Genomic DNA, 25,253 nt, shown 5'->3' with positions numbered 1-25,253 from the left:
TGAAGCCATGCTACAGATCAAAGGCCAAGCTCGCCAGACAAGGCCCAGTGGCCTAATGGATAAGGCATCAGCCTCCGGAGCTGGGGATTGTGGGTTCAAGTCCCACCTGGGTCGTCTTTGATGGGCTACCTTTAAGTTGGCTGTGCGAGAAATTCCGGGATGATTTGTTCAGAGCAACGCTATAGCCTTGATGACCGCAAGACCAGAATTAGCACAGAACTGACAAACTTCTGATAGCTGTGGCAGCTTTTGCGAGCACCAGACTGTCAGTGAATCAATCTGGCCCGCCTGTGCATGTGCCCTTTCAGGCTGAAATTACACAAAGCACTGTGTGCAAGAGGACGCTGGAGAACGTGACGTCAAGTACCACGTGGGTTGCAGTAAATGGCCTGGTATGAAGTGGTTGATAAAGAAAAGCAGCAATCGAAAAAAGTGCAAGAAAACCCCGGCACTCATACTAAAGGCGAGAGGGCTCGTCCGGGATTTGAACCCGGGACCTCTCGCACCCGAAGCGAGAATCATACCCCTAGACCAACGAGCCTGACCGCTGAATGCTTAGGCTACATGTGTACACTTGTAGAGTCATAGAATGCTGGCCGCTAAAAGAAAGGCGCAGGCGCTAGTTCTAATAGAATGCGTTTGTTGGCGGGCTGCCCCTCTGAGTAGGGTCTGTCCGAGGAAATGACGCTTGTCATCTGGCTGAATCTCGGCTATGTCATAGTTTAGATGAACACAGGCAGCAGTAAGGATTTCAAAACCAGGACAAACAGCTGCCCCTGCCGCTCGCTCTGAAAACGCTGGGCTCGTCCGGGATTTGAACCCGGGACCTCTCGCACCCAAAGCGAGAATCATACCCCTAGACCAACGAGCCTTGTGCACGTGCCCTTCCACGCTGATATTAAACAAAGCGCTGCGTGCTGGAGGCCCAGTGGCCTAATGGGTAAAGGCCGCATCTTACTTTTGCAGAAACTCCTATGAAGGCTCCGCGTACGAAAGCAGAGAGGATGACACACATAACAGATGGGAAAGTGTCATGAAAGATTGATTTAAAAGAGAATTCCACAAAATGTCGAAGGCTTGACTATGAAACCATGAGGCATCAGCCTCCCACCTAGGGCGTGCTTGATGAGCTAGCTCCAAGCTGATGCTGCGAAAAGTCAATGACCATTTGTTCAAAGAAACTCCATAGAACGACAAGTATATATGTGCTTAGCGTTTCTGCAAAAGAGCCACGTTAATTCAATGAAGAGCGATATAGAATGGTTTGAATCCCACAGCGGCATCTACAGACCTGCAGAAAGTTCGATTTGGCCGAAGCATCAGCCTCTGATGCCCGAGAACGTGACGTCAAGTACCACGTGGGTTGCAGTAAAAATGGCCACATATGAAGTGGTTGATAAAGAAAAGCAGCAATTGCAAACAGAGTCAGAGAACCCTTGAACTCATACTAAAGGGGAGAGGGCTCGTCCGGGATTTGAACCCGGGACCTCTCGCACCCGAAGCGAGAATCATACCCCTAGACCAACGAGCCTGACCGCTGAATGCTTAGGCTACATGTGTACACTTGTAGAGTCATAGAATGCTGGCCGCTAAAAGAAAAGCGCAGGCGCTAGTTCTAATAGAATGCGTTTGTTGGCGGGCTGCCGCTCTGAGTAGGGTCTGTCCGAGGAAATGACGCTTGTCATCTGGCTGAATCTCGGCTATGTCATAGTTTAGATGAACACAGGCAGCAGTAAGGATTTCAAAACCAGGACAAACAGCTGCCCCTGCTGCTCACTCTGAAACCGCTGGGCTCGTCCGGGATTTGAACCCGGGACCGCTCGCACCCAAAGCGAGAATCATACCCCTAGACCAACGAGCCTTGTCGATGGAAGATGCCCTGTGCACGTGCCCTTCCACGCTGATATTAAACAAAGCGCTGCGTGCTGGAGGCCCAGTGGCCTAATGGGTAAAGGCCGCATCTTACTTTTGGCAGAAACTACTATGAAGGCTCCGCGTACGAAAGCAGAGAGGATGACACACATAACAGATGGGAAAGTGTCATGAAAGATTGATTTAAAAGAGAATTCCACAAAATGTCGAAGGCTTGACTATGAAACCATGAGGCATCAGCCTCCCACCTAGGGCGTGCTTGATGAGCTAGCTCCAAGCTGATGCTGCGAAAAGTCAATGACCATTTGTTCAGAGCAACGACTATATATGCCTTGATGACCGCAAAAGACCACAGAATTAGCACAGAACTGACAAACTTCTGATAGCTGAATGGCAGCTTTGCGAGCACCAGACTGTCAGTGAATCAATCTGGCCCAGACCTGTGCATGTGCCCTTTCAGGCAGAAATTACACAAAGCACTCTGTGCAAGACGACGCAGCAGAACGAGACGTCAAGTACCACGTGGGTTGCAGTAAATGGCCTGATGTCAAGTAGTTGATAAAGAAAAGCAGCAATCGGAAAAAGTGCCAGAAAACCCCGGCACTCATACTAAAGGGGAGAGGGCTCGTCCGGGATTTGAACCCGGGACCTCTCGCACCCAAAGCGAGAATCATACCCCTAGACCAACGAGCCTGACTGATGAAGGTTCGGGCTACTTGCGTACACTTGTAGAGTCACCGAACGCTGGCCTCTAACAGAATGAGAAGGCACTAGTTTTAACAGAAAGCGTTTGTGGGCGGGCTGCCGCTCTGAGCATGGTCTGTCCGAGGAAATGAGGCTTGTCATCTGGCTGAATCTCGGCTATGTAGTAGAACAGGTGATCACAGGCAGCAGTAAGGATTTCAAAACCAGGACAAACAGCTGCCCCTGCCGCTCACTCTGAAACCGCTGGGCTCGTCCGGGATTTGAACCCGGGACCTCTCGCACCCAAAGCGAGAATCATACCCCTAGACCAACGAGCCTTGTCGATGGAAGATCTTTCGTGAGGGCGCCACAAATTCAGTGAAGCTCTCCTCAGTGACAGGACGTGACCTGGCATCAAGATACTAAAGTGTAGATGTTTGAGTGGCAGAAACTCCTTGAAGCCATGCTACAGATCAAAGGCCAAGCTCGCCAGACAAGGCCCAGTGGCCTAATGGATAAGGCATCAGCCTCCGGAGCTGGGGATTGTGGGTTCAAGTCCCACCTGGGTCGTCTTTGATGGGCTACCTTTAAGTTGGCTGTGCGAGAAATTCCGGGATGATTTGTTCAGAGCAACGCTATAGCCTTGATGACCGCAAGACCTGAATTAGCACAGAACTGACAAACTTCTGATAGCTGTGGCAGCTTTTGCGAGCACCAGACTGTCAGTGAATCAATCTGGCCCGCCTGTGCATGTGCCCTTTCAGGCTGAAATTACACAAAGCACTGTGTGCAAGAGGACGCTGGAGAACGTGACGTCAAGTACCACGTGGGTTGCAGTAAATGGCCTGGTATGAAGTGGTTGATAAAGAAAAGCAGCAATCGAAAAAAGTGCAAGAAAACCCCGGCACTCATACTAAAGGCGAGAGGGCTCGTCCGGGATTTGAACCCGGGACCTCTCGCACCCGAAGCGAGAATCATACCCCTAGACCAACGAGCCTGACCGCTGAATGCTTAGGCTACATGTGTACACTTGTAGAGTCATAGAATGCTGGCCGCTAAAAGAAAGGCGCAGGCGCTAGTTCTAATAGAATGCGTTTGTTGGCGGGCTGCCCCTCTGAGTAGGGTCTGTCCGAGGAAATGACGCTTGTCATCTGGCTGAATCTCGGCTATGTCATAGTTTAGATGAACACAGGCAGCAGTAAGGATTTCAAAACCAGGACAAACAGCTGCCCCTGCCGCTCGCTCTGAAATCGCTGGGCTCGTCCGGGATTTGAACCCGGGACCTCTCGCACCCAAAGCGAGAATCATACCCCTAGACCAACGAGCCTTGTGCACGTGCCCTTCCACGCTGATATTAAACAAAGCGCTGCGTGCTGGAGGCCCAGTGGCCTAATGGGTAAAGGCCGCATCTTACTTTTGCGCTACTATGAAGGCTCCGCGTACGAAAGCAGAGAGGATGACACACATAACAGATGGGAAAGTGTCATGAAAGATTGATTTAAAAGAGAATTCCACAAAATGTCGAAGGCTTGACTATGAAACCATGAGGCATCAGCCTCCCACCTAGGGCGTGCTTGATGAGCTAGCTCCAAGCTGATGCTGCAAAAAGTCAATGACCATTTGTTCAAAGAAACTCCATAGAACGACAAGTATATATGTGCTTAGCGTTTCTGCAAAAGAGCCACGTTAATTCAATGAAGAGCGATATAGAATGGTTTGAATCCCACAGCGGCATCTACAGACCTGCAGAAAGTTCGATTTGGCCGAAGCATCAGCCTCTGATGCCCGAGAACGTGACGTCAAGTACCACGTGGGTTGCAGTAAATGGCCTGATGTCAAGTAGTTGATAAAGAAAAGCAGCAATCGGAAAAAGTGCCAGAAAACCCTTGAACTTGAACAGAACGGGCAGGCACTAGTTCTAATAGAAAGCGTTTGTGGGCGGGCTGCCGCTCTGAGCATGGTCTGTCCGAGGAAATGAGGCTTGTCATCTGGCTGAATCTCGGCTATGTAGTAGAACAGGTGATCACAGGCAGCAGTAAGGATTTCAAAACCAGGACAAACAGCTGCCCCTGCCGCTCACTCTGAAACCGCTGGGCTCGTCCGGGATTTGAACCCGGGACCTCTCGCACCCAAAGCGAGAATCATACCCCTAGACCAACGAGCCTTGTCGATGGAAGATCTTTCGTGAGGGCGCCACAAATTCAGTGAAGCTCTCCTCAGTGACAGGACGTGACCTGGCATCAAGATACTAAAGTGTAGATGTTTGAGTGGCAGAAACTCCTTGAAGCCATGCTACAGATCAAAGGCCAAGCTCGCCAGACAAGGCCCAGTGGCCTAATGGATAAGGCATCAGCCTCCGGAGCTGGGGATTGTGGGTTCAAGTCCCACCTGGGTCGTCTTTGATGGGCTACCTTTAAGTTGGCTGTGCGAGAAATTCCGGGATGATTTGTTCAGAGCAACGCTATAGCCTTGATGACCGCAAGACCAGAATTAGCACAGAACTGACAAACTTCTGATAGCTGTGGCAGCTTTTGCGAGCACCAGACTGTCAGTGAATCAATCTGGCCCGCCTGTGCATGTGCCCTTTCAGGCTGAAATTACACAAAGCACTGTGTGCAAGAGGACGCTGGAGAACGTGACGTCAAGTACCACGTGGGTTGCAGTAAATGGCCTGGTATGAAGTGGTTGATAAAGAAAAGCAGCAATCGAAAAAAGTGCAAGAAAACCCCGGCACTCATACTAAAGGCGAGAGGGCTCGTCCGGGATTTGAACCCGGGACCTCTCGCACCCGAAGCGAGAATCATACCCCTAGACCAACGAGCCTGACCGCTGAATGCTTAGGCTACATGTGTACACTTGTAGAGTCATAGAATGCTGGCCGCTAAAAGAAAGGCGCAGGCGCTAGTTCTAATAGAATGCGTTTGTTGGCGGGCTGCCCCTCTGAGTAGGGTCTGTCCGAGGAAATGACGCTTGTCATCTGGCTGAATCTCGGCTATGTCATAGTTTAGATGAACACAGGCAGCAGTAAGGATTTCAAAACCAGGACAAACAGCTGCCCCTGCCGCTCGCTCTGAAAACGCTGGGCTCGTCCGGGATTTGAACCCGGGACCTCTCGCACCCAAAGCGAGAATCATACCCCTAGACCAACGAGCCTTGTGCACGTGCCCTTCCACGCTGATATTAAACAAAGCGCTGCGTGCTGGAGGCCCAGTGGCCTAATGGGTAAAGGCCGCATCTTACTTTTGCGCTACTATGAAGGCTCCGCGTACGAAAGCAGAGAGGATGACACACATAACAGATGGGAAAGTGTCATGAAAGATTGATTTAAAAGAGAATTCCACAAAATGTCGAAGGCTTGACTATGAAACCATGAGGCATCAGCCTCCCACCTAGGGCGTGCTTGATGAGCTAGCTCCAAGCTGATGCTGCAAAAAGTCAATGACCATTTGTTCAAAGAAACTCCATAGAACGACAAGTATATATGTGCTTAGCGTTTCTGCAAAAGAGCCACGTTAATTCAATGAAGAGCGATATAGAATGGTTTGAATCCCACAGCGGCATCTACAGACCTGCAGAAAGTTCGATTTGGCCGAAGCATCAGCCTCTGATGCCCGAGAACGTGACGTCAAGTACCACGTGGGTTGCAGTAAATGGCCTGATGTCAAGTAGTTGATAAAGAAAAGCAGCAATCGGAAAAAGTGCCAGAAAACCCTTGAACTTGAACAGAACGGGCAGGCACTAGTTCTAATAGAAAGCGTTTGTGGGCGGGCTGCCGCTCTGAGCATGGTCTGTCCGAGGAAATGAGGCATGTCATCTGGCTGAATCTCGGCTATGTAGTAGAACAGGTGATCACAGGCAGCAGTAAGGATTTCAAAACCAGGACAAACAGCTGCCCCTGCCGCTCACTCTGAAACCGCTGGGCTCGTCCGGGATTTGAACCCGGGACCTCTCGCACCCAAAGCGAGAATCATACCCCTAGACCAACGAGCCTTGTCGATGGAAGATCTTTCGTGAGGGCGCCACAAATTCAGTGAAGCTCTCCTCAGTGACAGGACGTGAACTGGCATCAAGATACTAAAGTGTAGATGTTTGAGTGGCAGAAACTCCTTGAAGCCATCCTACAGATCAAAGGCCAAGCTCGCCAGACAAGGCCCAGTGGCCTAATGGATAAGGCATCAGCCTCCGGAGCTGGGGATTGTGGGTTCAAGTCCCACCTGGGTCGTCTTTGATGGGCTACCTTTAAGTTGGCTGTGCGAGAAATTCCGGGATGATTTGTTCAGAGCAACGCTATAGCCTTGATGACCGCAAGACCAGAATTAGCACAGAACTGACAAACTTCTGATAGCTGTGGCAGCTTTTGCGAGCACCAGACTGTCAGTGAATCAATCTGGCCCGCCTGTGCATGTGCCCTTTCAGGCTGAAATTACACAAAGCACTGTGTGCAAGAGGACGCTGGAGAACGTGACGTCAAGTACCACGTGGGTTGCAGTAAATGGCCTGGTATGAAGTGGTTGATAAAGAAAAGCAGCAATCGAAAAAAGTGCAAGAAAACCCCGGCACTCATACTAAAGGCGAGAGGGCTCGTCCGGGATTTGAACCCGGGACCTCTCGCACCCGAAGCGAGAATCATACCCCTAGACCAACGAGCCTGACCGCTGAATGCTTAGGCTACATGTGTACACTTGTAGAGTCATAGAATGCTGGCCGCTAAAAGAAAGGCGCAGGCGCTAGTTCTAATAGAATGCGTTTGTTGGCGGGCTGCCCCTCTGAGTAGGGTCTGTCCGAGGAAATGACGCTTGTCATCTGGCTGAATCTCGGCTATGTCATAGTTTAGATGAACACAGGCAGCAGTAAGGATTTCAAAACCAGGACAAACAGCTGCCCCTGCCGCTCGCTCTGAAAACGCTGGGCTCGTCCGGGATTTGAACCCGGGACCTCTCGCACCCAAAGCGAGAATCATACCCCTAGACCAACGAGCCTTGTGCACGTGCCCTTCCACGCTGATATTAAACAAAGCGCTGCGTGCTGGAGGCCCAGTGGCCTAATGGGTAAAGGCCGCATCTTACTTTTGCGCTACTATGAAGGCTCCGCGTACGAAAGCAGAGAGGATGACACACATAACAGATGGGAAAGTGTCATGAAAGATTGATTTAAAAGAGAATTCCACAAAATGTCGAAGGCTTGACTATGAAACCATGAGGCATCAGCCTCCCACCTAGGGCGTGCTTGATGAGCTAGCTCCAAGCTGATGCTGCGAAAAGTCAATGACCATTTGTTCAAAGAAACTCCATAGAACGACAAGTATATATGTGCTTAGCGTTTCTGCAAAAGAGCCACGTTAATTCAATGAAGAGCGATATAGAATGGTTTGAATCCCACAGCGGCATCTACAGACCTGCAGAAAGTTCGATTTGGCCGAAGCATCAGCCTCTGATGCCCGAGAACGTGACGTCAAGTACCACGTGGGTTGCAGTAAATGGCCTGATGTCAAGTAGTTGATAAAGAAAAGCAGCAATCGGAAAAAGTGCCAGAAAACCCTTGAACTTGAACAGAACGGGCAGGCACTAGTTCTAATAGAAAGCGTTTGTGGGCGGGCTGCCGCTCTGAGCATGGTCTGTCCGAGGAAATGAGGCTTGTCATCTGGCTGAATCTCGGCTATGTAGTAGAACAGGTGATCACAGGCAGCAGTAAGGATTTCAAAACCAGGACAAACAGCTGCCCCTGCCGCTCACTCTGAAACCGCTGGGCTCGTCCGGGATTTGAACCCGGGACCTCTCGCACCCAAAGCGAGAATCATACCCCTAGACCAACGAGCCTTGTCGATGGAAGATCTTTCGTGAGGGCGCCACAAATTCAGTGAAGCTCTCCTCAGTGACAGGACGTGACCTGGCATCAAGATACTAAAGTGTAGATGTTTGAGTGGCAGAAACTCCTTGAAGCCATGCTACAGATCAAAGGCCAAGCTCGCCAGACAAGGCCCAGTGGCCTAATGGATAAGGCATCAGCCTCCGGAGCTGGGGATTGTGGGTTCAAGTCCCACCTGGGTCGTCTTTGATGGGCTACCTTTAAGTTGGCTGTGCGAGAAATTCCGGGATGATTTGTTCAGAGCAACGCTATAGCCTTGATGACCGCAAGACCAGAATTAGCACAGAACTGACAAACTTCTGATAGCTGTGGCAGCTTTTGCGAGCACCAGACTGTCAGTGAATCAATCTGGCCCGCCTGTGCATGTGCCCTTTCAGGCTGAAATTACACAAAGCACTGTGTGCAAGAGGACGCTGGAGAACGTGACGTCAAGTACCACGTGGGTTGCAGTAAATGGCCTGGTATGAAGTGGTTGATAAAGAAAAGCAGCAATCGAAAAAAGTGCAAGAAAACCCCGGCACTCATACTAAAGGCGAGAGGGCTCGTCCGGGATTTGAACCCGGGACCTCTCGCACCCGAAGCGAGAATCATACCCCTAGACCAACGAGCCTGACCGCTGAATGCTTAGGCTACATGTGTACACTTGTAGAGTCATAGAATGCTGGCCGCTAAAAGAAAGGCGCAGGCGCTAGTTCTAATAGAATGCGTTTGTTGGCGGGCTGCCCCTCTGAGTAGGGTCTGTCCGAGGAAATGACGCTTGTCATCTGGCTGAATCTCGGCTATGTCATAGTTTAGATGAACACAGGCAGCAGTAAGGATTTCAAAACCAGGACAAACAGCTGCCCCTGCCGCTCGCTCTGAAAACGCTGGGCTCGTCCGGGATTTGAACCCGGGACCTCTCGCACCCAAAGCGAGAATCATACCCCTAGACCAACGAGCCTTGTGCACGTGCCCTTCCACGCTGATATTAAACAAAGCGCTGCGTGCTGGAGGCCCAGTGGCCTAATGGGTAAAGGCCGCATCTTACTTTTGCGCTACTATGAAGGCTCCGCGTACGAAAGCAGAGAGGATGACACACATAACAGATGGGAAAGTGTCATGAAAGATTGATTTAAAAGAGAATTCCACAAAATGTCGAAGGCTTGACTATGAAACCATGAGGCATCAGCCTCCCACCTAGGGCGTGCTTGATGAGCTAGCTCCAAGCTGATGCTGCGAAAAGTCAATGACCATTTGTTCAAAGAAACTCCATAGAACGACAAGTATATATGTGCTTAGCGTTTCTGCAAAAGAGCCACGTTAATTCAATGAAGAGCGATATAGAATGGTTTGAATCCCACAGCGGCATCTACAGACCTGCAGAAAGTTCGATTTGGCCGAAGCATCAGCCTCTGATGCCCGAGAACGTGACGTCAAGTACCACGTGGGTTGCAGTAAATGGCCTGATGTCAAGTAGTTGATAAAGAAAAGCAGCAATCGGAAAAAGTGCCAGAAAACCCTTGAACTTGAACAGAACGGGCAGGCACTAGTTCTAATAGAAAGCGTTTGTGGGCGGGCTGCCGCTCTGAGCATGGTCTGTCCGAGGAAATGAGGCTTGTCATCTGGCTGAATCTCGGCTATGTAGTAGAACAGGTGATCACAGGCAGCAGTAAGGATTTCAAAACCAGGACAAACAGCTGCCCCTGCCGCTCACTCTGAAACCGCTGGGCTCGTCCGGGATTTGAACCCGGGACCTCTCGCACCCAAAGCGAGAATCATACCCCTAGACCAACGAGCCTTGTCGATGGAAGATCTTTCGTGAGGGCGCCACAAATTCAGTGAAGCTCTCCTCAGTGACAGGACGTGACCTGGCATCAAGATACTAAAGTGTAGATGTTTGAGTGGCAGAAACTCCTTGAAGCCATGCTACAGATCAAAGGCCAAGCTCGCCAGACAAGGCCCAGTGGCCTAATGGATAAGGCATCAGCCTCCGGAGCTGGGGATTGTGGGTTCAAGTCCCACCTGGGTCGTCTTTGATGGGCTACCTTTAAGTTGGCTGTGCGAGAAATTCCGGGATGATTTGTTCAGAGCAACGCTATAGCCTTGATGACCGCAAGACCAGAATTAGCACAGAACTGACAAACTTCTGATAGCTGTGGCAGCTTTTGCGAGCACCAGACTGTCAGTGAATCAATCTGGCCCGCCTGTGCATGTGCCCTTTCAGGCTGAAATTACACAAAGCACTGTGTGCAAGAGGACGCTGGAGAACGTGACGTCAAGTACCACGTGGGTTGCAGTAAATGGCCTGGTATGAAGTGGTTGATAAAGAAAAGCAGCAATCGAAAAAAGTGCAAGAAAACCCCGGCACTCATACTAAAGGCGAGAGGGCTCGTCCGGGATTTGAACCCGGGACCTCTCGCACCCGAAGCGAGAATCATACCCCTAGACCAACGAGCCTGACCGCTGAATGCTTAGGCTACATGTGTACACTTGTAGAGTCATAGAATGCTGGCCGCTAAAAGAAAGGCGCAGGCGCTAGTTCTAATAGAATGCGTTTGTTGGCGGGCTGCCCCTCTGAGTAGGGTCTGTCCGAGGAAATGACGCTTGTCATCTGGCTGAATCTCGGCTATGTCATAGTTTAGATGAACACAGGCAGCAGTAAGGATTTCAAAACCAGGACAAACAGCTGCCCCTGCCGCTCGCTCTGAAAACGCTGGGCTCGTCCGGGATTTGAACCCGGGACCTCTCGCACCCAAAGCGAGAATCATACCCCTAGACCAACGAGCCTTGTGCACGTGCCCTTCCACGCTGATATTAAACAAAGCGCTGCGTGCTGGAGGCCCAGTGGCCTAATGGGTAAAGGCCGCATCTTACTTTTGCGCTACTATGAAGGCTCCGCGTACGAAAGCAGAGAGGATGACACACATAACAGATGGGAAAGTGTCATGAAAGATTGATTTAAAAGAGAATTCCACAAAATGTCGAAGGCTTGACTATGAAACCATGAGGCATCAGCCTCCCACCTAGGGCGTGCTTGATGAGCTAGCTCCAAGCTGATGCTGCGAAAAAGTCAATGACCATTTGTTCAAAGAAACTCCATAGAACGACAAGTATATATGTGCTTAGCGTTTCTGCAAAAGAGCCACGTTAATTCAATGAAGAGCGATATAGAATGGTTTGAATCCCACAGCGGCATCTACAGACCTGCAGAAAGTTCGATTTGGCCGAAGCATCAGCCTCTGATGCCCGAGAACGTGACGTCAAGTACCACGTGGGTTGCAGTAAATGGCCTGATGTCAAGTAGTTGATAAAGAAAAGCAGCAATCGGAAAAAGTGCCAGAAAACCCTTGAACTTGAACAGAACGGGCAGGCACTAGTTCTAATAGAAAGCGTTTGTGGGCGGGCTGCCGCTCTGAGCATGGTCTGTCCGAGGAAATGAGGCTTGTCATCTGGCTGAATCTCGGCTATGTAGTAGAACAGGTGATCACAGGCAGCAGTAAGGATTTCAAAACCAGGACAAACAGCTGCCCCTGCCGCTCACTCTGAAACCGCTGGGCTCGTCCGGGATTTGAACCCGGGACCTCTCGCACCCAAAGCGAGAATCATACCCCTAGACCAACGAGCCTTGTCGATGGAAGATCTTTCGTGAGGGCGCCACAAATTCAGTGAAGCTCTCCTCAGTGACAGGACGTGACCTGGCATCAAGATACTAAAGTGTAGATGTTTGAGTGGCAGAAACTCCTTGAAGCCATGCTACAGATCAAAGGCCAAGCTCGCCAGACAAGGCCCAGTGGCCTAATGGATAAGGCATCAGCCTCCGGAGCTGGGGATTGTGGGTTCAAGTCCCACCTGGGTCGTCTTTGATGGGCTACCTTTAAGTTGGCTGTGCGAGAAATTCCGGGATGATTTGTTCAGAGCAACGCTATAGCCTTGATGACCGCAAGACCAGAATTAGCACAGAACTGACAAACTTCTGATAGCTGTGGCAGCTTTTGCGAGCACCAGACTGTCAGTGAATCAATCTGGCCCGCCTGTGCATGTGCCCTTTCAGGCTGAAATTACACAAAGCACTGTGTGCAAGAGGACGCTGGAGAACGTGACGTCAAGTACCACGTGGGTTGCAGTAAATGGCCTGGTATGAAGTGGTTGATAAAGAAAAGCAGCAATCGAAAAAAGTGCAAGAAAACCCCGGCACTCATACTAAAGGCGAGAGGGCTCGTCCGGGATTTGAACCCGGGACCTCTCGCACCCGAAGCGAGAATCATACCCCTAGACCAACGAGCCTGACCGCTGAATGCTTAGGCTACATGTGTACACTTGTAGAGTCATAGAATGCTGGCCGCTAAAAGAAAGGCGCAGGCGCTAGTTCTAATAGAATGCGTTTGTTGGCGGGCTGCCCCTCTGAGTAGGGTCTGTCCGAGGAAATGACGCTTGTCATCTGGCTGAATCTCGGCTATGTCATAGTTTAGATGAACACAGGCAGCAGTAAGGATTTCAAAACCAGGACAAACAGCTGCCCCTGCCGCTCGCTCTGAAAACGCTGGGCTCGTCCGGGATTTGAACCCGGGACCTCTCGCACCCAAAGCGAGAATCATACCCCTAGACCAACGAGCCTTGTGCACGTGCCCTTCCACGCTGATATTAAACAAAGCGCTGCGTGCTGGAGGCCCAGTGGCCTAATGGGTAAAGGCCGCATCTTACTTTTGCGCTACTATGAAGGCTCCGCGTACGAAAGCAGAGAGGATGACACACATAACAGATGGGAAAGTGTCATGAAAGATTGATTTAAAAGAGAATTCCACAAAATGTCGAAGGCTTGACTATGAAACCATGAGGCATCAGCCTCCCACCTAGGGCGTGCTTGATGAGCTAGCTCCAAGCTGATGCTGCGAAAAGTCAATGACCATTTGTTCAAAGAAACTCCATAGAACGACAAGTATATATGTGCTTAGCGTTTCTGCAAAAGAGCCACGTTAATTCAATGAAGAGCGATATAGAATGGTTTGAATCCCACAGCGGCATCTACAGACCTGCAGAAAGTTCGATTTGGCCGAAGCATCAGCCTCTGATGCCCGAGAACGTGACGTCAAGTACCACGTGGGTTGCAGTAAATGGCCTGATGTCAAGTAGTTGATAAAGAAAAGCAGCAATCGGAAAAAGTGCCAGAAAACCCTTGAACTTGAACAGAACGGGCAGGCACTAGTTCTAATAGAAAGCGTTTGTGGGCGGGCTGCCGCTCTGAGCATGGTCTGTCCGAGGAAATGAGGCTTGTCATCTGGCTGAATCTCGGCTATGTAGTAGAACAGGTGATCACAGGCAGCAGTAAGGATTTCAAAACCAGGACAAACAGCTGCCCCTGCCGCTCACTCTGAAACCGCTGGGCTCGTCCGGGATTTGAACCCGGGACCTCTCGCACCCAAAGCGAGAATCATACCCCTAGACCAACGAGCCTTGTCGATGGAAGATCTTTCGTGAGGGCGCCACAAATTCAGTGAAGCTCTCCTCAGTGACAGGACGTGACCTGGCATCAAGATACTAAAGTGTAGATGTTTGAGTGGCAGAAACTCCTTGAAGCCATGCTACAGATCAAAGGCCAAGCTCGCCAGACAAGGCCCAGTGGCCTAATGGATAAGGCATCAGCCTCCGGAGCTGGGGATTGTGGGTTCAAGTCCCACCTGGGTCGTCTTTGATGGGCTACCTTTAAGTTGGCTGTGCGAGAAATTCCGGGATGATTTGTTCAGAGCAACGCTATAGCCTTGATGACCGCAAGACCAGAATTAGCACAGAACTGACAAACTTCTGATAGCTGTGGCAGCTTTTGCGAGCACCAGACTGTCAGTGAATCAATCTGGCCCGCCTGTGCATGTGCCCTTTCAGGCTGAAATTACACAAAGCACTGTGTGCAAGAGGACGCTGGAGAACGTGACGTCAAGTACCACGTGGGTTGCAGTAAATGGCCTGGTATGAAGTGGTTGATAAAGAAAAGCAGCAATCGAAAAAAGTGCAAGAAAACCCCGGCACTCATACTAAAGGCGAGAGGGCTCGTCCGGGATTTGAACCCGGGACCTCTCGCACCCGAAGCGAGAATCATACCCCTAGACCAACGAGCCTGACCGCTGAATGCTTAGGCTACATGTGTACACTTGTAGAGTCATAGAATGCTGGCCGCTAAAAGAAAGGCGCAGGCGCTAGTTCTAATAGAATGCGTTTGTTGGCGGGCTGCCCCTCTGAGTAGGGTCTGTCCGAGGAAATGACGCTTGTCATCTGGCTGAATCTCGGCTATGTCATAGTTTAGATGAACACAGGCAGCAGTAAGGATTTCAAAACCAGGACAAACAGCTGCCCCTGCCGCTCGCTCTGAAAACGCTGGGCTCGTCCGGGATTTGAACCCGGGACCTCTCGCACCCAAAGCGAGAATCATACCCCTAGACCAACGAGCCTTGTGCACGTGCCCTTCCACGCTGATATTAAACAAAGCGCTGCGTGCTGGAGGCCCAGTGGCCTAATGGGTAAAGGCCGCATCTTACTTTTGCGCTACTATGAAGGCTCCGCGTACGAAAGCAGAGAGGATGACACACATAACAGATGGGAAAGTGTCATGAAAGATTGATTTAAAAGAGAATTCCACAAAATGTCGAAGGCTTGACTATGAAACCATGAGGCATCAGCCTCCCACCTAGGGCGTGCTTGATGAGCTAGCTCCAAGCTGATGCTGCAAAAAGTCAATGACCATTTGTTCAAAGAAACTCCATAGAACGACAAGTATATATGTGCTTAGCGTTTCTGCAAAAGAGCCACGTTAATTCAATGAAGAGCGATATAGAATGGTTTGAATCCCACAGCGGCATCTACAGACCTGCAGAAAGTTCGATTTGGCCGAAGCATCAGCCTCTGATGCCCGAGAACGTGACGTCAAGTACCACGTGGGTTGCAGTAAATGGCCTGATGTCAAGTAGTTGATAAAGAAAAGCAGCAATCGGAAAAAGTGCCAGAAAACCCTTGAACTTGAACAGAACGGGCAGGCACTAGTTCTAATAGAAAGCGTTTGTGGGCGGGCTGCCGCTCTGAGCATGGTCTGTCCGAGGAAATGAGGCATGTCATCTGGCTGAATCTCGGCTATGTAGTAGAACAGGTGATCACAGGCAGCAGTAAGGATTTCAAAACCAGGACAAACAGCTGCCCCTGCCGCTCACTCTGAAACCGCTGGGCTCGTCCGGGATTTGAACCCGGGACCTCTCGCACCCAAAGCGAGAATCATACCCCTAGACCAACGAGCCTTGTCGATGGAAGATCTTTCGTGAGGGCGCCACAAATTCAGTGAAGCTCTCCTCAGTGACAGGACGTGACCTGGCATCAAGATACTAAAGTGTAGATGTTTGAGTGGCAGAAACTCCTTGAAGCCATGCTACAGATCAAAGGCCAAGCTCGCCAGACAAGGCCCAGTGGCCTAATGGATAAGGCATCAGCCTCCGGAGCTGGGGATTGTGGGTTCAAGTCCCACCTGGGTCGTCTTTGATGGGCTACCTTTAAGTTGGCTGTGCGAGAAATTCCGGGATGATTTGTTCAGAGCAACGCTATAGCCTTGATGACCGCAAGACCAGAATTAGCACAGAACTGACAAACTTCTGATAGCTGTGGCAGCTTTTGCGAGCACCAGACTGTCAGTGAATCAATCTGGCCCGCCTGTGCATGTGCCCTTTCAGGCTGAAATTACACAAAGCACTGTGTGCAAGAGGACGCTGGAGAACGTGACGTCAAGTACCACGTGGGTTGCAGTAAATGGCCTGGTATGAAGTGGTTGATAAAGAAAAGCAGCAATCGAAAAAAGTGCAAGAAAACCCCGGCACTCATACTAAAGGCGAGAGGGCTCGTCCGGGATTTGAACCCGGGACCTCTCGCACCCGAAGCGAGAATCATACCCCTAGACCAACGAGCCTGACCGCTGAATGCTTAGGCTACATGTGTACACTTGTAGAGTCATAGAATGCTGGCCGCTAAAAGAAAGGCGCAGGCGCTAGTTCTAATAGAATGCGTTTGTTGGCGGGCTGCCCCTCTGAGTAGGGTCTGTCCGAGGAAATGACGCTTGTCATCTGGCTGAATCTCGGCTATGTCATAGTTTAGATGAACACAGGCAGCAGTAAGGATTTCAAAACCAGGACAAACAGCTGCCCCTGCCGCTCGCTCTGAAAACGCTGGGCTCGTCCGGGATTTGAACCCGGGACCTCTCGCACCCAAAGCGAGAATCATACCCCTAGACCAACGAGCCTTGTGCACGTGCCCTTCCACGCTGATATTAAACAAAGCGCTGCGTGCTGGAGGCCCAGTGGCCTAATGGGTAAAGGCCGCATCTTACTTTTGCGCTACTATGAAGGCTCCGCGTACGAAAGCAGAGAGGATGACACACATAACAGATGGGAAAGTGTCATGAAAGATTGATTTAAAAGAGAATTCCACAAAATGTCGAAGGCTTGACTATGAAACCATGAGGCATCAGCCTCCCACCTAGGGCGTGCTTGATGAGCTAGCTCCAAGCTGATGCTGCGAAAAGTCAATGACCATTTGTTCAAAGAAACTCCATAGAACGACAAGTATATATGTGCTTAGCGTTTCTGCAAAAGAGCCACGTTAATTCAATGAAGAGCGATATAGAATGGTTTGAATCCCACAGCGGCATCTACAGACCTGCAGAAAGTTCGATTTGGCCGAAGCATCAGCCTCTGATGCCCGAGAACGTGACGTCAAGTACCACGTGGGTTGCAGTAAATGGCCTGATGTCAAGTAGTTGATAAAGAAAAGCAGCAATCGGAAAAAGTGCCAGAAAACCCTTGAACTTGAACAGAACGGGCAGGCACTAGTTCTAATAGAAAGCGTTTGTGGGCGGGCTGCCGCTCTGAGCATGGTCTGTCCGAGGAAATGAGGCTTGTCATCTGGCTGAATCTCGGCTATGTAGTAGAACAGGTGATCACAGGCAGCAGTAAGGATTTCAAAACCAGGACAAACAGCTGCCCCTGCCGCTCACTCTGAAACCGCTGGGCTCGTCCGGGATTTGAACCCGGGACCTCTCGCACCCAAAGCGAGAATCATACCCCTAGACCAACGAGCCTTGTCGATGGAAGATCTTTCGTGAGGGCGCCACAAATTCAGTGAAGCTCTCCTCAGTGACAGGACGTGACCTGGCATCAAGATACTAAAGTGTAGATGTTTGAGTGGCAGAAACTCCTTGAAGCCATGCTACAGATCAAAGGCCAAGCTCGCCAGACAAGGCCCAGTGGCCTAATGGATAAGGCATCAGCCTCCGGAGCTGGGGATTGTGGGTTCAAGTCCCACCTGGGTCGTCTTTGATGGGCTACCTTTAAGTTGGCTGTGCGAGAAATTCCGGGATGATTTGTTCAGAGCAACGCTATAGCCTTGATGACCGCAAGACCAGAATTAGCACAGAACTGACAAACTTCTGATAGCTGTGGCAGCTTTTGCGAGCACCAGACTGTCAGTGAATCAATCTGGCCCGCCTGTGCATGTGCCCTTTCAGGCTGAAATTACACAAAGCACTGTGTGCAAGAGGACGCTGGAGAACGTGACGTCAAGTACCACGTGGGTTGCAGTAAATGGCCTGGTATGAAGTGGTTGATAAAGAAAAGCAGCAATCGAAAAAAGTGCAAGAAAACCCCGGCACTCATACTAAAGGCGAGAGGGCTCGTCCGGGATTTGAACCCGGGACCTCTCGCACCCGAAGCGAGAATCATACCCCTAGACCAACGAGCCTGACCGCTGAATGCTTAGGCTACATGTGTACACTTGTAGAGTCATAGAATGCTGGCCGCTAAAAGAAAGGCGCAGGCGCTAGTTCTAATAGAATGCGTTTGTTGGCGGGCTGCCCCTCTGAGTAGGGTCTGTCCGAGGAAATGACGCTTGTCATCTGGCTGAATCTCGGCTATGTCATAGTTTAGATGAACACAGGCAGCAGTAAGGATTTCAAAACCAGGACAAACAGCTGCCCCTGCCGCTCGCTCTGAAAACGCTGGGCTCGTCCGGGATTTGAACCCGGGACCTCTCGCACCCAAAGCGAGAATCATACCCCTAGACCAACGAGCCTTGTGCACGTGCCCTTCCACGCTGATATTAAACAAAGCGCTGCGTGCTGGAGGCCCAGTGGCCTAATGGGTAAAGGCCGCATCTTACTTTTGCGCTACTATGAAGGCTCCGCGTACGAAAGCAGAGAGGATGACACACATAACAGATGGGAAAGTGTCATGAAAGATTGATTTAAAAGAGAATTCCACAAAATGTCGAAGGCTTGACTATGAAACCATGAGGCATCAGCCTCCCACCTAGGGCGTGCTTGATGAGCTAGCTCCAAGCTGATGCTGCAAAAAGTCAATGACCATTTGTTCAAAGAAACTCCATAGAACGACAAGTATATATGTGCTTAGCGTTTCTGCAAAAGAGCCACGTTAATTCAATGAAGAGCGATATAGAATGGTTTGAATCCCACAGCGGCATCTACAGACCTGCAGAAAGTTCGATTTGGCCGAAGCATCAGCCTCTGATGCCCGAGAACGTGACGTCAAGTACCACGTGGGTTGCAGTAAATGGCCTGATGTCAAGTAGTTGATAAAGAAAAGCAGCAATCGGAAAAAGTGCCAGAAAACCCTTGAACTTGAACAGAACGGGCAGGCACTAGTTCTAATAGAAAGCGTTTGTGGGCGGGCTGCCGCTCTGAGCATGGTCTGTCCGAGGAAATGAGGCATGTCATCTGGCTGAATCTCGGCTATGTAGTAGAACAGGTGATCACAGGCAGCAGTAAGGATTTCAAAACCAGGACAAACAGCTGCCCCTGCCGCTCACTCTGAAACCGCTGGGCTCGTCCGGGATTTGAACCCGGGACCTCTCGCACCCAAAGCGAGAATCATACCCCTAGACCAACGAGCCTTGTCGATGGAAGATCTTTCGTGAGGGCGCCACAAATTCAGTGAAGCTCTCCTCAGTGACAGGACGTGAACTGGCATCAAGATACTAAAGTGTAGATGTTTGAGTGGCAGAAACTCCTTGAAGCCATCCTACAGATCAAAGGCCAAGCTCGCCAGACAAGGCCCAGTGGCCTAATGGATAAGGCATCAGCCTCCGGAGCTGGGGATTGTGGGTTCAAGTCCCACCTGGGTCGTCTTTGATGGGCTACCTTTAAGTTGGCTGTGCGAGAAATTCCGGGATGATTTGTTCAGAGCAACGCTATAGCCTTGATGACCGCAAGACCAGAATTAGCACAGAACTGACAAACTTCTGATAGCTGTGGCAGCTTTTGCGAGCACCAGACTGTCAGTGAATCAATCTGGCCCGCCTGTGCATGTGCCCTTTCAGGCTGAAATTACACAAAGCACTGTGTGCAAGAGGACGCTGGAGAACGTGACGTCAAGTACCACGTGGGTTGCAGTAAATGGCCTGGTATGAAGTGGTTGATAAAGAAAAGCAGCAATCGAAAAAAGTGCAAGAAAACCCCGGCACTCATACTAAAGGCGAGAGGGCTCGTCCGGGATTTGAACCCGGGACCTCTCGCACCCGAAGCGAGAATCATACCCCTAGACCAACGAGCCTGACCGCTGAATGCTTAGGCTACATGTGTACACTTGTAGAGTCATAGAATGCTGGCCGCTAAAAGAAAGGCGCAGGCGCTAGTTCTAATAGAATGCGTTTGTTGGCGGGCTGCCCCTCTGAGTAGGGTCTGTCCGAGGAAATGACGCTTGTCATCTGGCTGAATCTCGGCTATGTCATAGTTTAGATGAACACAGGCAGCAGTAAGGATTTCAAAACCAGGACAAACAGCTGCCCCTGCCGCTCGCTCTGAAATCGCTGGGCTCGTCCGGGATTTGAACCCGGGACCTCTCGCACCCAAAGCGAGAATCATACCCCTAGACCAACGAGCCTTGTGCACGTGCCCTTCCACGCTGATATTAAACAAAGCGCTGCGTGCTGGAGGCCCAGTGGCCTAATGGGTAAAGGCCGCATCTTACTTTTGCGCTACTATGAAGGCTCCGCGTACGAAAGCAGAGAGGATGACACACATAACAGATGGGAAAGTGTCATGAAAGATTGATTTAAAAGAGAATTCCACAAAATGTCGAAGGCTTGACTATGAAACCATGAGGCATCAGCCTCCCACCTAGGGCGTGCTTGATGAGCTAGCTCCAAGCTGATGCTGCGAAAAGTCAATGACCATTTGTTCAAAGAAACTCCATAGAACGACAAGTATATATGTGCTTAGCGTTTCTGCAAAAGAGCCACGTTAATTCAATGAAGAGCGATATAGAATGGTTTGAATCCCACAGCGGCATCTACAGACCTGCAGAAAGTTCGATTTGGCCGAAGCATCAGCCTCTGATGCCCGAGAACGTGACGTCAAGTACCACGTGGGTTGCAGTAAATGGCCTGATGTCAAGTAGTTGATAAAGAAAAGCAGCAATCGGAAAAAGTGCCAGAAAACCCTTGAACTTGAACAGAACGGGCAGGCACTAGTTCTAATAGAAAGCGTTTGTGGGCGGGCTGCCGCTCTGAGCATGGTCTGTCCGAGGAAATGAGGCTTGTCATCTGGCTGAATCTCGGCTATGTAGTAGAACAGGTGATCACAGGCAGCAGTAAGGATTTCAAAACCAGGACAAACAGCTGCCCCTGCCGCTCACTCTGAAACCGCTGGGCTCGTCCGGGATTTGAACCCGGGACCTCTCGCACCCAAAGCGAGAATCATACCCCTAGACCAACGAGCCTTGTCGATGGAAGATCTTTCGTGAGGGCGCCACAAATTCAGTGAAGCTCTCCTCAGTGACAGGACGTGACCTGGCATCAAGATACTAAAGTGTAGATGTTTGAGTGGCAGAAACTCCTTGAAGCCATGCTACAGATCAAAGGCCAAGCTCGCCAGACAAGGCCCAGTGGCCTAATGGATAAGGCATCAGCCTCCGGAGCTGGGGATTGTGGGTTCAAGTCCCACCTGGGTCGTCTTTGATGGGCTACCTTTAAGTTGGCTGTGCGAGAAATTCCGGGATGATTTGTTCAGAGCAACGCTATAGCCTTGATGACCGCAAGACCAGAATTAGCACAGAACTGACAAACTTCTGATAGCTGTGGCAGCTTTTGCGAGCACCAGACTGTCAGTGAATCAATCTGGCCCGCCTGTGCATGTGCCCTTTCAGGCTGAAATTACACAAAGCACTGTGTGCAAGAGGACGCTGGAGAACGTGACGTCAAGTACCACGTGGGTTGCAGTAAATGGCCTGGTATGAAGTGGTTGATAAAGAAAAGCAGCAATCGAAAAAAGTGCAAGAAAACCCCGGCACTCATACTAAAGGCGAGAGGGCTCGTCCGGGATTTGAACCCGGGACCTCTCGCACCCGAAGCGAGAATCATACCCCTAGACCAACGAGCCTGACCGCTGAATGCTTAGGCTACATGTGTACACTTGTAGAGTCATAGAATGCTGGCCGCTAAAAGAAAGGCGCAGGCGCTAGTTCTAATAGAATGCGTTTGTTGGCGGGCTGCCCCTCTGAGTAGGGTCTGTCCGAGGAAATGACGCTTGTCATCTGGCTGAATCTCGGCTATGTCATAGTTTAGATGAACACAGGCAGCAGTAAGGATTTCAAAACCAGGACAAACAGCTGCCCCTGCCGCTCGCTCTGAAAACGCTGGGCTCGTCCGGGATTTGAACCCGGGACCTCTCGCACCCAAAGCGAGAATCATACCCCTAGACCAACGAGCCTTGTGCACGTGCCCTTCCACGCTGATATTAAACAAAGCGCTGCGTGCTGGAGGCCCAGTGGCCTAATGGGTAAAGGCCGCATCTTACTTTTGCGCTACTATGAAGGCTCCGCGTACGAAAGCAGAGAGGATGACACACATAACAGATGGGAAAGTGTCATGAAAGATTGATTTAAAAGAGAATTCCACAAAATGTCGAAGGCTTGACTATGAAACCATGAGGCATCAGCCTCCCACCTAGGGCGTGCTTGATGAGCTAGCTCCAAGCTGATGCTGCAAAAAGTCAATGACCATTTGTTCAAAGAAACTCCATAGAACGACAAGTATATATGTGCTTAGCGTTTCTGCAAAAGAGCCACGTTAATTCAATGAAGAGCGATATAGAATGGTTTGAATCCCACAGCGGCATCTACAGACCTGCAGAAAGTTCGATTTGGCCGAAGCATCAGCCTCTGATGCCCGAGAACGTGACGTCAAGTACCACGTGGGTTGCAGTAAATGGCCTGATGTCAAGTAGTTGATAAAGAAAAGCAGCAATCGGAAAAAGTGCCAGAAAACCCTTGAACTTGAACAGAACGGGCAGGCACTAGTTCTAATAGAAAGCGTTTGTGGGCGGGCTGCCGCTCTGAGCATGGTCTGTCCGAGGAAATGAGGCATGTCATCTGGCTGAATCTCGGCTATGTAGTAGAACAGGTGATCACAGGCAGCAGTAAGGATTTCAAAACCAGGACAAACAGCTGCCCCTGCCGCTCACTCTGAAACCGCTGGGCTCGTCCGGGATTTGAACCCGGGACCTCTCGCACCCAAAGCGAGAATCATACCCCTAGACCAACGAGCCTTGTCGATGGAAGCCCTTTCGTGACGCTGATATTCAGTGAAGCTCTCCTCAGTGACAGGAGGTGACCAGTGGCATCAAGATACTAAAGTGTAGCATGTTTGAGTGGCAGAAACTCCTATGAAGGCTCCGCGTACGAGATCAGAGAGGCCATGACACACATAACAGATGGGAAAGTGTCATGAAAGATTGATTTAAAAGAGAATCAGCCTCAAAATGTCGAAGGCTTGACTATGAAACCATGAGGCATCAAGCCTCCCACCTGGGTCGTCTTTGATGGGCTACCTCCAAGTTGGCTGCTGCGAGAAAGTCAATGATGATTTGTTCAGAGCAACGCTATAGCCTTGATGACCGCAAGACCTGAATTAGCACAGAACTGACAAACTTCTGATAGCTGTGGCAGCTTTTGCGAGCACCAGACTGTCAGTGAATCAATCTGGCCCGCCTGTGCATGTGCCCTTTCAGGCTGAAATTACACAAAGCACTGTGTGCAAGAGGACGCTGGAGAACGTGACGTCAAGTACCACGTGGGTTGCAGTAAATGGCCTGATGTCAAGTAGTTGATAAAGAAAAGCAGCAATCGGAAAAAGTGCCAGAAAACCCTTGAACTTGAACAGAACGGGCAGGCACTAGTTCTAATAGAAAGCGTTTGTGGGCGGGCTGCCGCTCTGAGCATGGTCTGTCCGAGGAAATGAGGCTTGTCATCTGGCTGAATCTCGGCTATGTAGTAGAACAGGTGATCACAGGCAGCAGTAAGGATTTCAAAACCAGGACAAACAGCTGCCCCTGCCGCTCACTCTGAAACCGCTGGGCTCGTCCGGGATTTGAACCCGGGACCTCTCGCACCCAAAGCGAGAATCATACCCCTAGACCAACGAGCCTTGTCGATGGAAGATCTTTCGTGAGGGCGCCACAAATTCAGTGAAGCTCTCCTCAGTGACAGGACGTGACCTGGCATCAAGATACTAAAGTGTAGATGTTTGAGTGGCAGAAACTCCTTGAAGCCATCCTACAGATCAAAGGCCAAGCTCGCCAGACAAGGCCCAGTGGCCTAATGGATAAGGCATCAGCCTCCGGAGCTGGGGATTGTGGGTTCAAGTCCCACCTGGGTCGTCTTTGATGGGCTACCTTTAAGTTGGCTGTGCGAGAAATTCCGGGATGATTTGTTCAGAGCAACGCTATAGCCTTGATGACCGCAAGACCAGAATTAGCACAGAACTGACAAACTTCTGATAGCTGTGGCAGCTTTTGCGAGCACCAGACTGTCAGTGAATCAATCTGGCCCGCCTGTGCATGTGCCCTTTCAGGCTGAAATTACACAAAGCACTGTGTGCAAGAGGACGCTGGAGAACGTGACGTCAAGTACCACGTGGGTTGCAGTAAATGGCCTGGTATGAAGTGGTTGATAAAGAAAAGCAGCAATCGAAAAAAGTGCAAGAAAACCCCGGCACTCATACTAAAGGCGAGAGGGCTCGTCCGGGATTTGAACCCGGGACCTCTCGCACCCGAAGCGAGAATCATACCCCTAGACCAACGAGCCTGACCGCTGAATGCTTAGGCTACATGTGTACACTTGTAGAGTCATAGAATGCTGGCCGCTAAAAGAAAGGCGCAGGCGCTAGTTCTAATAGAATGCGTTTGTTGGCGGGCTGCCCCTCTGAGTAGGGTCTGTCCGAGGAAATGACGCTTGTCATCTGGCTGAATCTCGGCTATGTCATAGTTTAGATGAACACAGGCAGCAGTAAGGATTTCAAAACCAGGACAAACAGCTGCCCCTGCCGCTCGCTCTGAAAACGCTGGGCTCGTCCGGGATTTGAACCCGGGACCTCTCGCACCCAAAGCGAGAATCATACCCCTAGACCAACGAGCCTTGTGCACGTGCCCTTCCACGCTGATATTAAACAAAGCGCTGCGTGCTGGAGGCCCAGTGGCCTAATGGGTAAAGGCCGCATCTTACTTTTGCGCTACTATGAAGGCTCCGCGTACGAAAGCAGAGAGGATGACACACATAACAGATGGGAAAGTGTCATGAAAGATTGATTTAAAAGAGAATTCCACAAAATGTCGAAGGCTTGACTATGAAACCATGAGGCATCAGCCTCCCACCTAGGGCGTGCTTGATGAGCTAGCTCCAAGCTGATGCTGCAAAAAGTCAATGACCATTTGTTCAAAGAAACTCCATAGAACGACAAGTATATATGTGCTTAGCGTTTCTGCAAAAGAGCCACGTTAATTCAATGAAGAGCGATATAGAATGGTTTGAATCCCACAGCGG

General features: G+C 50.4%; 27 non-coding genes across 27 annotated transcripts; 13 read left to right on the top strand and 14 right to left on the bottom strand.

Moving 5' to 3' along the window:
* Nucleotides 1–41: 41 nt before the first annotated feature.
* trnar-ccg (transfer RNA arginine (anticodon CCG)) lies at nucleotides 42–114 on the top strand. Its single transcript has one exon. It is a non-coding gene; the product is annotated as a tRNA-Arg (tRNA).
* Nucleotides 115–469: 355 nt separating this feature from the next.
* On the bottom strand, nucleotides 470–541 carry trnap-cgg (transfer RNA proline (anticodon CGG)). Its single transcript has one exon. It is a non-coding gene; the product is annotated as a tRNA-Pro (tRNA).
* A 918-nt stretch (nucleotides 542–1,459) lies between these two features.
* On the bottom strand, nucleotides 1,460–1,531 carry trnap-cgg (transfer RNA proline (anticodon CGG)). Its single transcript has one exon. It is a non-coding gene; the product is annotated as a tRNA-Pro (tRNA).
* A 1,522-nt stretch (nucleotides 1,532–3,053) lies between these two features.
* trnar-ccg (transfer RNA arginine (anticodon CCG)) lies at nucleotides 3,054–3,126 on the top strand. Its single transcript has one exon. It is a non-coding gene; the product is annotated as a tRNA-Arg (tRNA).
* Nucleotides 3,127–3,481: 355 nt separating this feature from the next.
* trnap-cgg (transfer RNA proline (anticodon CGG)) lies at nucleotides 3,482–3,553 on the bottom strand. The gene has a single exon. It is a non-coding gene; the product is annotated as a tRNA-Pro (tRNA).
* Nucleotides 3,554–4,879: 1,326 nt separating this feature from the next.
* Nucleotides 4,880–4,952, top strand: trnar-ccg (transfer RNA arginine (anticodon CCG)). The gene has a single exon. It is a non-coding gene; the product is annotated as a tRNA-Arg (tRNA).
* A 355-nt stretch (nucleotides 4,953–5,307) lies between these two features.
* On the bottom strand, nucleotides 5,308–5,379 carry trnap-cgg (transfer RNA proline (anticodon CGG)). Its single transcript has one exon. It is a non-coding gene; the product is annotated as a tRNA-Pro (tRNA).
* A 1,326-nt stretch (nucleotides 5,380–6,705) lies between these two features.
* On the top strand, nucleotides 6,706–6,778 carry trnar-ccg (transfer RNA arginine (anticodon CCG)). The gene has a single exon. It is a non-coding gene; the product is annotated as a tRNA-Arg (tRNA).
* Nucleotides 6,779–7,133: 355 nt separating this feature from the next.
* On the bottom strand, nucleotides 7,134–7,205 carry trnap-cgg (transfer RNA proline (anticodon CGG)). Its single transcript has one exon. It is a non-coding gene; the product is annotated as a tRNA-Pro (tRNA).
* Nucleotides 7,206–8,531: 1,326 nt separating this feature from the next.
* Nucleotides 8,532–8,604, top strand: trnar-ccg (transfer RNA arginine (anticodon CCG)). The gene has a single exon. It is a non-coding gene; the product is annotated as a tRNA-Arg (tRNA).
* Nucleotides 8,605–8,959: 355 nt separating this feature from the next.
* Nucleotides 8,960–9,031, bottom strand: trnap-cgg (transfer RNA proline (anticodon CGG)). Its single transcript has one exon. It is a non-coding gene; the product is annotated as a tRNA-Pro (tRNA).
* Nucleotides 9,032–10,357: 1,326 nt separating this feature from the next.
* trnar-ccg (transfer RNA arginine (anticodon CCG)) lies at nucleotides 10,358–10,430 on the top strand. The gene has a single exon. It is a non-coding gene; the product is annotated as a tRNA-Arg (tRNA).
* Nucleotides 10,431–10,785: 355 nt separating this feature from the next.
* Nucleotides 10,786–10,857, bottom strand: trnap-cgg (transfer RNA proline (anticodon CGG)). The gene has a single exon. It is a non-coding gene; the product is annotated as a tRNA-Pro (tRNA).
* Nucleotides 10,858–12,184: 1,327 nt separating this feature from the next.
* On the top strand, nucleotides 12,185–12,257 carry trnar-ccg (transfer RNA arginine (anticodon CCG)). Its single transcript has one exon. It is a non-coding gene; the product is annotated as a tRNA-Arg (tRNA).
* A 355-nt stretch (nucleotides 12,258–12,612) lies between these two features.
* On the bottom strand, nucleotides 12,613–12,684 carry trnap-cgg (transfer RNA proline (anticodon CGG)). Its single transcript has one exon. It is a non-coding gene; the product is annotated as a tRNA-Pro (tRNA).
* A 1,326-nt stretch (nucleotides 12,685–14,010) lies between these two features.
* On the top strand, nucleotides 14,011–14,083 carry trnar-ccg (transfer RNA arginine (anticodon CCG)). Its single transcript has one exon. It is a non-coding gene; the product is annotated as a tRNA-Arg (tRNA).
* Nucleotides 14,084–14,438: 355 nt separating this feature from the next.
* On the bottom strand, nucleotides 14,439–14,510 carry trnap-cgg (transfer RNA proline (anticodon CGG)). The gene has a single exon. It is a non-coding gene; the product is annotated as a tRNA-Pro (tRNA).
* A 1,326-nt stretch (nucleotides 14,511–15,836) lies between these two features.
* On the top strand, nucleotides 15,837–15,909 carry trnar-ccg (transfer RNA arginine (anticodon CCG)). The gene has a single exon. It is a non-coding gene; the product is annotated as a tRNA-Arg (tRNA).
* A 355-nt stretch (nucleotides 15,910–16,264) lies between these two features.
* Nucleotides 16,265–16,336, bottom strand: trnap-cgg (transfer RNA proline (anticodon CGG)). Its single transcript has one exon. It is a non-coding gene; the product is annotated as a tRNA-Pro (tRNA).
* Nucleotides 16,337–17,662: 1,326 nt separating this feature from the next.
* Nucleotides 17,663–17,735, top strand: trnar-ccg (transfer RNA arginine (anticodon CCG)). The gene has a single exon. It is a non-coding gene; the product is annotated as a tRNA-Arg (tRNA).
* Nucleotides 17,736–18,090: 355 nt separating this feature from the next.
* Nucleotides 18,091–18,162, bottom strand: trnap-cgg (transfer RNA proline (anticodon CGG)). The gene has a single exon. It is a non-coding gene; the product is annotated as a tRNA-Pro (tRNA).
* Nucleotides 18,163–19,488: 1,326 nt separating this feature from the next.
* On the top strand, nucleotides 19,489–19,561 carry trnar-ccg (transfer RNA arginine (anticodon CCG)). Its single transcript has one exon. It is a non-coding gene; the product is annotated as a tRNA-Arg (tRNA).
* A 355-nt stretch (nucleotides 19,562–19,916) lies between these two features.
* On the bottom strand, nucleotides 19,917–19,988 carry trnap-cgg (transfer RNA proline (anticodon CGG)). The gene has a single exon. It is a non-coding gene; the product is annotated as a tRNA-Pro (tRNA).
* Nucleotides 19,989–21,314: 1,326 nt separating this feature from the next.
* Nucleotides 21,315–21,387, top strand: trnar-ccg (transfer RNA arginine (anticodon CCG)). Its single transcript has one exon. It is a non-coding gene; the product is annotated as a tRNA-Arg (tRNA).
* A 355-nt stretch (nucleotides 21,388–21,742) lies between these two features.
* trnap-cgg (transfer RNA proline (anticodon CGG)) lies at nucleotides 21,743–21,814 on the bottom strand. The gene has a single exon. It is a non-coding gene; the product is annotated as a tRNA-Pro (tRNA).
* A 2,204-nt stretch (nucleotides 21,815–24,018) lies between these two features.
* trnar-ccg (transfer RNA arginine (anticodon CCG)) lies at nucleotides 24,019–24,091 on the top strand. The gene has a single exon. It is a non-coding gene; the product is annotated as a tRNA-Arg (tRNA).
* A 355-nt stretch (nucleotides 24,092–24,446) lies between these two features.
* On the bottom strand, nucleotides 24,447–24,518 carry trnap-cgg (transfer RNA proline (anticodon CGG)). Its single transcript has one exon. It is a non-coding gene; the product is annotated as a tRNA-Pro (tRNA).
* Between the last annotated feature and the right edge of the window lie 735 nt (nucleotides 24,519–25,253).

Source organism: Chanodichthys erythropterus, chromosome 12 (genome assembly GCF_024489055.1).
Source record: "Chanodichthys erythropterus isolate Z2021 chromosome 12, ASM2448905v1, whole genome shotgun sequence".
Lineage (NCBI taxonomy): Eukaryota > Metazoa > Chordata > Actinopteri > Cypriniformes > Xenocyprididae > Chanodichthys > Chanodichthys erythropterus.
This window is presented reverse-complemented; position numbering and strand designations above follow the sequence as displayed.